The sequence below is a fragment of the Carlito syrichta genome, unplaced genomic scaffold, assembly GCF_000164805.1.
Source record: "Carlito syrichta isolate Samal-C Ts95f unplaced genomic scaffold, Tarsius_syrichta-2.0.1 Scaffold305702, whole genome shotgun sequence".
NCBI lineage: Eukaryota > Metazoa > Chordata > Mammalia > Primates > Tarsiidae > Carlito > Carlito syrichta.
The window spans coordinates 659,271-672,138 of NW_007249798.1; positions in this window are offsets into that span (position 1 = coordinate 659,271).

Below are 12,868 nucleotides of genomic sequence, written 5' to 3' on the forward strand. Positions count from 1 at the left end.
TCAAAATTTATACATTATTTTAGTGATTTTAATAAGCATAATAAACTAGAATGAGAATTCTTGGGAAGGGATATTAGGTGCCATAAGTAATGAATTACCAATAACAGAAAGGAGAAAAAGTCAAGGAACAATAAAGAAAACAAATTGTTTTAGATTGAGGCCTCTTAGAGCAGAGTTGATTTTACAGAAGAAAATGTAATAAAAGTGATCTCTTCCTTTACATTTTTCCTTTTCTATTCAACTGGGAAATTGCTTGCAAATTCCTGGTTATTAAGCATTTGTAACAAGGGATATTTCTTGAACAGTAGGAAACAATAATGATGCCTGGGGTGAGACAGAGCGGGGACATTTAGAGGAATAGAAATTATGTTATACATTTCAATGTTCTTGAATTACTTTTTTTTTTTTGAGTTGAAGTCTCACTCTGTCACACAGACTGGAGTGCAGTGGCCGCTCCCGGTCACCACATCCTCGACCTGCTGGGCTTTGCAGATCCTTCCACCTCAGTCTTCCAAGTAGCTGGAACTACAGGCACGCACTACCACACCTGGCTAATTTTTTTGATTTATTGTAGAGATGAGGTCTCGCCAAGTTGTCCAGGTGGGTCTCGAAACTGTGGGCTCAGGCAATCCACTCACCTGGACCTCCCAAAGCATGGAATTACAGATTGAGCCACCAAGCCTAGCCGAATTACTTTTTAAATACATTGTTTTGTTTGGGGTTTTTCATTTGTTTTTACTATGTATGCTTAAAACCCTATAAATATCCCATTCTGCAAGGACCAGCAGTTGAAACATTTGAAATAATGCTCCACCCCACCCCACCCCCCGCCAGTGAACGCAGAAGTACTATGGATCACCCGAGCAAGCTTTTAACAAGTTCACGTGCCGGGCTCGGTGGCTCAGCCTGTAATCCCGCTCCTTTGGGAGGCTGAGGTGAGTGAATTGCCTGAGCCCGGGGGTTCGAGACCCGCCTGGGCAGCGAGACCTCATCTCTACAATAAATCAAAAAATCAGCTGGGCGTGGTGGCGCATGCCTGTAATTCCGGCTACTCGGAAGGCTGAGGCGGAAGAATCGCCGGAGCCCAGCAGGCCGAGGCTGCGGTGGCCGGGAGCGGCCGCTGCACTCCAGTGTGGGTGACAGAGTGAGACTCCAACTCAAAAAAAAAAAAAAAAAAAAAAAAAAGTTCACGTAAACGTCAGGGCAGAAAGAAACCCACACTGCCCTCTTGGGATTAGGAATTACGTATTTTAATTTTTTAAGGCTGCCAAGCAACTAAAAATACTTTCCTGTCGTATTTTTCTGAGGTACCTACATCTCTCAGGATATTGAAATCCCAGCGGTATCTTTCCAAATAGGAACCACTAATTGAACAATTAAGAGGATTTCTGTAGGGTCCCCTACTACCTGTTTTCATTAGCTCCTGGGGATGTTGGGGCGGAGTCTCTCTCCCTAGATCTGAGGCAGCCTTCCATGGGGTTTGTCCTCTGTCGCTTCATCACTCCTGAACGCTCAGGATTCCGAGAGCGTCAGAAGAGAACCCTGGAGTACTGTCCTCTGCCTTCCACACGCGAACCTTGACTTATTGAGATTAGCTTTTCTTTCTTTCTTTTCTTTTCTTTTTTTTTTTTTTTTTGAGTTGAAGTCTCACTGTCGCCCAGACTGGAGTGCAGTGGCACTCTCGTGGCCACCCCAGCACCTTCCACCTCAGCCTTCCAAGTAACCAGAACTACAGGCGCGCTACCATGCCGGTTAATTTTTTATTTATTGTAGGCATAGTTCTCACCAAGTTGCTTGGGATGGTCTCAAACCCTCAGGCTCAGGCAATTCACTTGCCTCGGCCTCTCAAAGTGCTGGGATTACAGGCTGAGGCACCAAGCCCTGCCCAGTACTGTTTAAAGCCATAGGAATAGAGTGGTAAATAAGCCAGAAAAAGTGTCTGCTTTCTAAGAACTCATATTCTAGTTCAGGGAGACAAATAACAGGTTTAAAAAAATCATGTGAAATAATGAAGAACACACAATACAATGTCAGATAATAACATGATTATATTTTTAAAAATCTGAGTATTTCCTGAGCCCGAGGGTTGGAGATACGCCTGGGCAATTTGGCGAGACCTCATCCCTACAATAAATTAAAAAATTAGCCGGGCGTGGTAGCGTGCGCCTGTAGTTCCAGCTACTCGAAAGGCTGAGGCGGAAGGATCGCCGGAGCCAGCAGGTCGAGGCTGCGGTGGCTGGGAGCGCCCACTGCACCCTAGTCTTGGCGACAGAGGGAGACTCCAACTCAAAAAAAAAAAAAAGAAAGAAAAAATCTGAGTAATGGAAGTACTTTTTAATTTTTTTTATTTTTTTGAGTCAGTCTCTTTCTATCCCTCAGGCTGTAGTGCAATGGCATGGTGACTACTACGGCAGCCTCCACCTGCTGGGCTCAGGTGATCCTTCCGCCTCAGCCTTCCAAGTAGCTGGAACTACAGGCGCACCACCACACCTGGCTAATTTTTTGATTTATTGTAGAGACAAGGTCTCACCAAGTTGCCTAGACTGGTCTTGAACCCCCGGGCTCAGGCAATCCTTTTGCCTCCCCCTCCCAAAATGCTGTGATTACAACTGTGAATCAATCGCTCAGGCATAGAAGCACCTTTTTAGATTCGCTTTTTTTAGAACAAGGAAGTCCTTTCTGAAGAAGCAAAGAGCTGATTCAAGTGAAGGAGTGAGCTGAGTCTGAAAGTCTAGGAGAAAAATTTCCAGGCAGAGCTAAGCATAAGGTCCTAATGACAAACTGGGTAGCCAGCACGCATAGGAGAAAGTGATAAGGAATGAGAGCTGGAAGGAGGCTACAAGCCAGATCTTGCAGAACTTGTTGATGATGGACAAAATTTTGATGTTTTGAGAGAGATAGGAGTAATGTGACATTGGTATTTTAGAAGGATCAACCTGGCTTCTGTATGGGGCAATAGTAGGCTATTACAAGCTGCTAAGACAAATGTTAGTAGTAATTTGATCTAGACTAACAGTGGTGAAAGAGATGAGAAGAGCTTAGAGTCAAGATATTTAAAAAATTACATTAGAGATTAATAGCAAATGACGTGAAAATGTTCATGTTAAGTTAAAAACATGTTCAGTCTGCAGTCTGATCTCAGTTTTTTAAAAATATTAGTAAAGATACACAATAGAAGGACGTGCCAAAATGTTAAGATTATGCTATACCTGAGTGTGAGTTAGGATAGTTTTATTTTTTTTACTTAATTGTTCGAAAAAAAAACTTAGCATTTTTTTCTAAGAAGAAAAATTATTTTAGAAAAAAGAAATTAAAAGAGGTGATCCAATTATGGGCAGACACAGCAATAAGGTTCTTTCCGGATTACTAAATCTGTTCATATCATTTAATCAGCCACATCTAAAGCACTATAAAAATTCTGCAATCCTATATTTCTCCAAAATATTTCTGAAACAATGGTGCAATTGTCCAAGGTTTATAACTTCAAACTAGTTTGAGAAACCTATAGTACAGGAATCAAAACATGCATTTTAAAAGTAGCCAATACATTTTATGAAAATAGCAGTATATTTTTATACTTGTTGCAAATAGCAAATTATCCCCTTACCTCATCAAACAGCTTAAAACTGCTTTTATTATCTCATAGTTTCTGTAATCTAAGAAGTTTAGAGTGGATTAGCTGGATAGTCCTGAGTTAGGTCTCTCATGAGGTTGCAGCTAAGACTTCAACTTAGCATGCAATCATTTAAGACTCAACTGGGTTTGATTAGTGCTAGAGAATCCCCTTCTAAGGTATGTCACTCAGACAGTTGTAGAAAGAATGTCTTTATTTCTTGCTGATTATTGTTGGAATATTTCAATTCCTTGCCACATGGAACTTTTCATAGAATATCTTGAGTGTCCTTATAACATGATGACTGGTTCTTTCCAAGCAAATGATTGCAGAGAGGACAAGGAAGAAGCACAATGTCTTCTCTTCCTAACAACACCTTATCACTTTGGACACATTTCATTTTTTGAAAAAAAGTCATTAAGTTCAAGACCACACTTGAGGGGAAAGAGGAAGATTTGACTCATCTCTTGGAGGGAGGATTATCAAGCAGTATGTTTTCATATTTTAAAAATGACCACAAGCCGGGCTCGGTGGCTCAGCCTGTAATCCCGCACCTTTGGGAGACTGAGGTGAGTGGATTGCCTGAGCCCGCGGGTTCGAGACCCGCCTGGGCAACTTGGCGAGAACTCATCTCTACAATAAATCAAAAAATCAGCCTGGCGTGGTAGCGCGTGCCTGTAGTTCTGGCTACTTGGAAGACTGAGGCGGAGGGATCGCCAGAGCCTAGCAGGTCGAGGCTGCGATGGCCGGGAGTGTGCCACTGCCCTCCAGCCTGGGCAACAGAGTGAGACTCCAACTCAAAAAGATAAAATAAAATAAAATAAAAAATAAAAATGACCACAATATTAAATCATCATAGTATAATTAGTGGATAAAGCATATCCACTGGAAATTAACCATTAGGAAAGTTTTCACACAATTAATAATCAAACAATATAGGCTGGGCATGGTGACTCACACCTGTAATTCCAGCATTTTGGGAGGCTGAGGTAAGAGGACTGCCTGAGCTCAGGGGCTCAAGGCCAATACATCTCTACAATAAGTTAAAAAATTAACCAGGCAGGCTGGTGCACCTCTGGCTCCAGCTACTTGGAAGGCTGAGGCAGAAGGATCTCATGAGCCCAGCAACTTGAGGCTGCTGTGGCCACGAGTGTACTATTGCACTCCAGCCTAGGCAACAGCATGAGACTCTGGCTCATAAAAACAAACAAAAAAAAGAGATATAGATAGACTTTTAACTTTTTTCCTTAGTTAATATATTTAAAAGATTAATTTTCTTGAAAATAATCACACAATAGAAATATTTATAATCCCAAAATAGTTTTTAAAATATTTTTGAAAGTCCAGTCATTATTCAGTTATACTTGAGTTGAAATACAAATGAAGACTGGCAGACTCTTGACAGTTTTCAAGAGTAGTCACAGAATGCTGTGGCCCTACCAACCAAAATTACCTGCACGGAACAATCAAGTCATTAATTTACGGTAAAATTTTGACCATAAATTGTGAATGCAATTCACAGAATAAAGTAAAATCATCTGTAGTTTTATTCAGGAGTTCACCCAGCAACATATATTGAGCTCCTACTATGTGTGAGTCACTGTATTAGGTACTGTGACAAAGCAATGCACTATCTTAAAAGATGGTATTTAATGATATTTAAGTATTTTATTTCTAAAATAATGTGAAATGTACAAATTGGAAAATATTTTTAAACAAAACGTTTGTGGTTTTGGTGCGAGTTATTTGTATAAATTATGTAACAATTCATTATGGTACTTTTGATCCTGATTACATTGTTAGAAAAGTTAGGCAATGCACATTTAATATCTAAACATTTAATGGGATACACAGTAAATGGAAGTAACAATGAATGTTTTGAATTGTGAATTGGGTATAATTTTTCTTAGTTGCCAAGTTTGATCTCTTTCTACTTTATAGGTTTTACCAATTTATGTTAAGAAGACGGTGGTAGCCTGAGTTATTGGATTCAATTTTCCATTCCTCTAGAGTAGTAGTATACTATTAATCCACACCATTGTCATGGCCTCATGATGGGCAGAATGGAATTTCCTACCCTTTGATTTGGGGCTCATTCAAGTAAATTTTTTTTGGCAAAAATAGAGCCTTTCCTCAAGTGGCTCTCTTGGGCTTCTGCCATTACCATAAGAAGCCCCTCCTGAGTAAGCACTGTTCTTTCACCCTGGATTCCAGAATGAGATACTTGGAACAGACTTGAACCCAACTGGCAGTTTGGAGCCAATCCCAGGTTAACCCAGTCAACATCCCCAAATTCAGTCAACCCACAGACCAGTGAGTTAGAAAAATAAATAATTGTATTTTAAACCATTAAGATTGTTTTGGCAATAGTTGACTAACATGATGCTTAAGCATATTTTTAACCAGTGAATTTTATTTTTTAGATGTCCAGTATAGGATTAAATACTATCTTCACAAATATGTCAACTAATTTGTATAAAAAAGAGAAATCCAATCTCCTAGTAAGTTTACAAATGCTGTGGAAAGTAATCCATTAACACAAGACATAATTTGAGTAAATGCAATATAAACATCTAAAAATCCGACTTTACTTTAGACTTAAATGTACTATTACAAATCGAATGACCCATTTAATATATTTGATCAATAATAAATTACCTTTCATTTTTCTTTTTTTTTTTTTTTAAGTTGGAGTCTCACTTTTTCGCCCAGACTGGAGTGCAGTAGCATGCTCCCAGCCACTGCAGCCTCAACCTGCTGGACTCCAGTGATCTTTCTGCCTCAGCCTTCTAAGTAGCTGGAACTACAGGCGTATGCTACCACACCCAGTTAGTTTTTGATTTATTGTAGAGACTAGAGACGAGGTCTCGCCAAGTTGTCCAGGTGGGTCTCGAACCCTCTGTCTCAGTCTACTTCCCTCGGCCTCCCAAAGTGCTGGGATTACAGACTGAGCCACTGAGCCCGGTGTCATTTCTCTTTTTGACTTAAAAAGTTCAGATACTGTTCTATCCATTCCTGAAAGCACTTGAGCATACTAATAAGAACTCTAAATGTTTGGCAGCACGAAGAAAGACATGGAATATAAATTATTTGCAAATTAAGTTATACAATTCTTGGCAAACCTAAGTTAATATTACAGAATTTCACAAATAGTAAGAAATTGTAAAGCAGAAAGTTGTTAAATGACAAAATCAATATTAATTCTAATGTAGCAGTTCAAACTGATAAATTTTTTTTAATGGATTTATCTTTTTCCTGTGATTCACTTTTGATGTCAGATTGTTTTCCCTGGAAAATCAATTCTGATCTAGGAAGCTAATTGCAAATATTACAGACTAGTTTGAAACATGGTAGTGAAGATAATAATAGCCTAGAATGCAAGCAGAATAAAATAAAATGAAATTTGGAAACTAAATAAACTGGAGGTGTTGCCAGGTGTAGTGCAATGTGATGCTCTGTGGGTTCTTTGACCCATCACAGAAAAGTATTTCTGAGTGGATCCAAATGTAGTTTTAAGACAGAATTTATTAGTGAAAGAGAGAGGCATGCAGAACAGCTATGGGTGTCTTAAGAGAAAGACTGAACATTTACTTTTTACAATCATTTTAACTTTATAATGATTATTATGCTGACCATGAGCTAAAGGGTGGGCTGCAGGTATCTGGTCCCAAGTTTTCCTTACTATCTTTGATGAGCTAAGGGAATGGGTTTTTTGTGAATATGCATTTGCCTTTGGCAAGAAACTTGATAGACTTTTACAGCAATTATTATGCTAACCATGAGCTCAATGGTGGGCTGATTACTGTTTCTCCACCTTTGATGGGCTTTCCTGAACATGCATTTGCTTTTGACAAGAAGTATGATATATTTTTACAATGATTATTATGCTAACCATGAACAAAAGATTGGGCTACACTGGTAGGTCCACATTCCAGCTGACAAGAAATTCAAGTCTGGTTTGCCGATAAGAAAAATGTCTAAACACTTACCCTATTTTAAAACTACCTATAAGAAACTTATCTATGTCTAACCTATGATAAATAACTGCCTCAGAGGGATGAAGCTTAAAGTTTGATAAATATGGTTAAAGAAAATATAATGCATACTTTAAATCATTTGACTTTCTAATACTTTCATCTCTTTCACAACCTTTTAGTGAACCCTCACTCTGTAGATTTCTCTAGGTAAAATTCTGATAATTGCTACATAACAGGGTTACTCAGAATGTTAAAGAAACATTAAAGGGTGTCCTCTAAGTTATCCTGAAAAAGAGAAAGGTCATTGTGTTGGAAGGCTTCCAGAATGAGGTGGCTTCTAAGACGAATGTGTCACTTAAGGTTCTTTGTGTTGAAAATAACAGAAACTCAATCTGATACTTTAAAATAGGAAATTTTCTGAAAGGATCACTATGGTTTATAAAATTAATGGGACTCTGGAAGTCCAGGCTTGAAAATGGACAGGAGAAAATGCTGCTCTGGAGAACCAAGAATAGAAGGTACAACTGTCCTTGGGCAGGAAAATCTGTTAAGGATGTTATTATCATTGCCCAGAACACAGTTATTGCTTCATCTTGATATTTGTTCAAAATTCAAAATCTTAGAGTAGAGAACCCTCTTGGCCAAGCCCAGGCCATATTCTAGCACATTGGGTGTCAGATTTCTAAAAAAGGATAATCTGTCTTTTTTGGCTTCTGTAGTGGAAGATAAGACACCACTTCCTATTCGGATTACATACCAAATACACCAAATAGCATGGAAGGACAATTGAATGCTATGTATAAAAAATGATACCAAATATTCAATACCTGAGTCTAGATATAACAGTAAGTGTTTCCCTGGTGTCTGGTGTTAGGAAGCAGGAGATAGTGTGTGTCTGCGTTTGTGGCAGCAGTTAGGGACTGAGTGGGCAAGTATAATTTCAGACAGAGAAATAGCATGTATGAAGTTACTAAGAAAGGAGAACTCATGCTATATTCAAGAAATTTAAGAGATTGTTATTAGAGAACTGAAGGATTCAAAAAGAAGATTTGTTTAAAAAAAAAAAAGAACAAAACTGTGCAAATAGGCATAACAAATAGGCAATAGTGAGTTTTTGAAAGTATAATTTTGCAGCCAGGCTTGGTGGCTCAGCCTGTAATCCCGCACCTTGGGAGGCTGAGGTGAGTGGATTGCCTGAGCCCACGGGTTCGAGACCCACCTGGGTAACTTGGTGAGACCTCGTCTCTACAATAAATCAAAAAATTAGCCGGGCGTGGTAGCGTGCGCCTGTAGTTCCAGCTACTTGGAAGGCTGAGGCGGAAGGATCGCCAAAGTCCAGTAGGTCGAGGCTGCGGTGGCTGGGAGCGGCCACTGTACTCCAGTCTGGGCAACAGAGTGAGACTCCAACTCAAAAAAAAAAAAAAAAAAGTATAATCTTGCCATACCACGGGGTTAGGATGGTTTTGACATGCTGAATTTCCTAATCGCCAACTAATGGTCATTTCAGAATTTTAAATTTGAAATAAAAGTATCAGATTTTTGTTTTCAAAATTTCAATGTCATTGACTAAAGGGAAAAGAGCAAACTGTGACTTTGTTAGTTTTTAAAATAAAATTAGTCTTTTTCTTTAGACTTTATGGGTGTCCTATTGGTTTAATATTATTTGACTCTAAGGTTATGCTAATTTTATCTTAAAATTATGTAAGATTATTCCTTATTTTATCTTATTTTGTAGAACCAAGGTCTTGTTATGATGCTTAGACTGGTCTCGAACTCCTGGGCTCAAGCAATCCTCCTGCCTCAGTCTCCCAAAGTGCTGAGATTACAGGCATGAACCACTGTGCCTAGCCTTATTTCTTATTTTAAGTTTAATCCTTCTGAAATTTATTCTTTCTATAGTGTGAGATAGTGTTTCAAAGTAGTTTTCTTCCAAATTTTGGTCAAACTTTTTACTTAATTAAAATATCAATTTTATAATATATAAATGTATATACTTTTTTTGTTCTTTTATTCTACTGATATGTGTATATGTATGTACATACATATGTATACCAATAATTTAAAAGATTGCCACAGTAAGTTTTAATATTTAGTAAGCCAAGTCTGCCCCCCCACTTGCTTATTTTTTAAATTGTTGGTTAATTTGCCAGTTATTCTTCTAAACACACTTTAAAACCATCTGATTCTTTACCACCCCACTCTCCTAAAAATACATGAACACATACACATGTACACACACGCACACACACACTCTTTAGGATGTGAAGTGTATTTACATAAACTTTATATGTTAACCTTAAGAGATTGGATTACTTTTTATCTATGAAGTGTTTCCTTCAGGAATTATTGTTTTTCTATTTGCTGGTGGTATACATTTATGCCACTGTGTTCTTATACAAAAACAAGTTATATATTTGTGAGATCCATCATTCAATGTATAGTGAGAGTTGAGAATCTAACTTAATTCCCCCATCTCCATCCCATAACAGAGGAACATTATTTATTTTACTATCCCCTATAAAAATTGAGAAATGTCCTCTTTTCTTTCTCATATTCCATTAATTTAATCCGGATTATGAAAGCTATAAGTATATCATTTCCTTCAAAATGTTATCTTTTGCCTTTCTAAAATTAATTTGTTTACTGTGGCTCAGAATCTATTCTTTCCAATCACAACTTTTACATTTTTGAATTCCTAATTCTGATAATTTCTAAGTGATCTGTCCTTTGAATTATTTAATTTTTAGTAGTTTAATTTGAAAGTGTTGGAGTAGGGGACGATTTGTGAAATCTTCCTTATATTAAAAAAGTTCTGTTGTCTTCTCTATAGAATCCATGGGTAACTACTTTTTTCTCTATAGATCTAACTGATTTTTAATACTATGAAGAATAATTTTTTAACCAACCTTCTTTTTATTCCTTTGTTAATACCTGCTTAATGGTTTGTATTTTTTATACTTTTAAGTTTCTAGATCTCTTGAAAGTAAAACAAAAAACACCCAGCTAACGTTTTTTAAGTGCTGCAGTCTTTCTATATTCATTTTATTTGGATAATGGCAAGCACTCTTCATTTGTTGCCTCATGCCCTTTTTTTTTTTTTTAATCAAAAAGGATTTTTCTCCCTTCTAATTCTTCGACCTTGTTTACTTTTTTGTTCTGTCTTTCTAAAATACATAGTATGTGGATTGATATTCTAGGACTTGCTCTGTAAGATATGTATTTTATAGTGTTTCTTAATTTCACTTTTGTTATTACCCTCAAGTTACTGATCTAATAGGAAGGATGTGTTTCAGAGATCAGCTGGGATCAACTATTGTCATTTCTGTTTTAAATATAAAAATGTATTCAAAAAACAAAAACATGTTTTTGGTGCTTCTAATAAACAGGAACTTAAGAATTGAAATGTTTCAAGTTAAATTTTAAGTTCTATTTTTCAAGGCAGTTTATTTCACAAGACAATTCCTGTATATTAGCTTTGAATTTTATTATAAATGCTCTTCCGCATTCTTCTATATAGTAAAACACTATATAGAAGTGAACATGTGTAAAGTATATGAAGTTGCTCATTAGTGGGCACGGGAATTTTATAAGGATTTTATAAAGACTTCAATCAGATAACGCTATTGGATATTACCTTCTAAAATAGGTCTTCTTTTGAGTTTAAATTTGCCCCCTTGTGGTTAGTACATAGCAGAACATGCTGTGTGCTTTTTTCACTGGTGCAGAGAAAATACTGGCGGCTCCAGATTTTCTATGCAAAAAGAGCTTACGAACAGTAATTTGATTCAAAGACAGTTACTTTTGTATAACAAGCTTACTGTTTTTATTTTTTTAACTTTAGATGAGGGGTGGGTAGGAGGCAGACTTTTGAAGAGGCATTAAGACAGAGGAGGCATTGAAGCACCGTCAAACTGCTGCTTGTCGCGGCTGCTGGTGAATATCCGAAGTATGCACGGTATTTAAAACAAATCATTACTATGTGCTTTATTATTGTACTTTAAAGCTAATAAAAGTCTTTCACACATACTGCATTTATTCTTTCGAAGTTAACACAAATGTGGAGGCGGGCCAGGGGATATGGAATTCCATTACAAGTCCTGATTGGCTGAGCCCTGGCCAAGAGCCCTTCAGTCTCTCAGAGCGACTCTCGCAGCGTCCTTAGCAACCAGCCGAGGTTCTCAGCGGGTCAGAGCGCAGGGGTAAGTGATTACTAGGTGCTTCTGCTTCTAATGACTTGGGAGCTAATGTTAATTCCACACCCACCATCCCAGGGCAAACAGGAGACTCACAAATGGGAACATTTTTTTTTAGTCTCCTTTCTTAGGATCCCACAGCTCTGACTGTTGGAAGAAACTTCTACTTCTTGCACCCCCAAGCCAGGCCCGCTATCCCTGCTCTTCCCAGGGATCTAAGCAGTCTATCCTGGAACAGCCACCAGGCCATTTGATAGGGATATAGCTATTTGCTGAGGAGACTGAAGGAGGTGGGGGAACTTATTCCTGTCAATGAGGAGATTTATTTAATTTCCTCTGGACTTTCTTATTCTGGGAAAATTCTTAAATTCAGAAGTCCTCTTGGCTGTCTGTACAATATTCACGTCTTTCTGTTGTTGGTGAAATTGCACTTTTTTTTGTATGGAGACTCTTTGTACTTCAAAAGAATAAGTTCAAAAATGTGTGTGAGGAGTGCATTGGAGATGTGTAATAAAATATTTTTAGAAGAAATTTTGATAAAAAGATTCAAGTTATTGATTAGTAAAAATTTCTAGGAGGGGATAAGACTGTGGTAGAAACCTGTTATTTACTTTATTTCAACAGTATGTGTGAATAGATTCTTTCATTTTAGTAGTCTTTGTTCAAATTACTCTTTGCATCTTAAGGTTAGAGTTAAATCTTGTATTTGCTAATGTATGTTACCTTTCCAAAGGCTCGATATAATTTTAGCATTGTCTAGTTTTCAGAAATTGTCTTTTAAAGTGTAAATTTCCAGCCTTGTTTTAACTGGAACTTTCAAAAAACACACTAGGAATGATTATTAAAACTTTTGAAAAGAAAATTCTGTGTCTGTGCCAGGTTGCAGATGAACTGCCAAGCACCCAGGCAGCTTGCTGGAGCCATTTCATGAACTGAAACATTTCTCCTTAAAGTATAAACATTCTTTGTTTTGATGCTCTGCATAAATCTTTAGGTTCAAGGTGAGTACCAGATTTTTATTTCAGTAAGAACTTTTCTGCAGGAAACTTTATGATCTTTATCATGAATATCATGATTTATTTCAT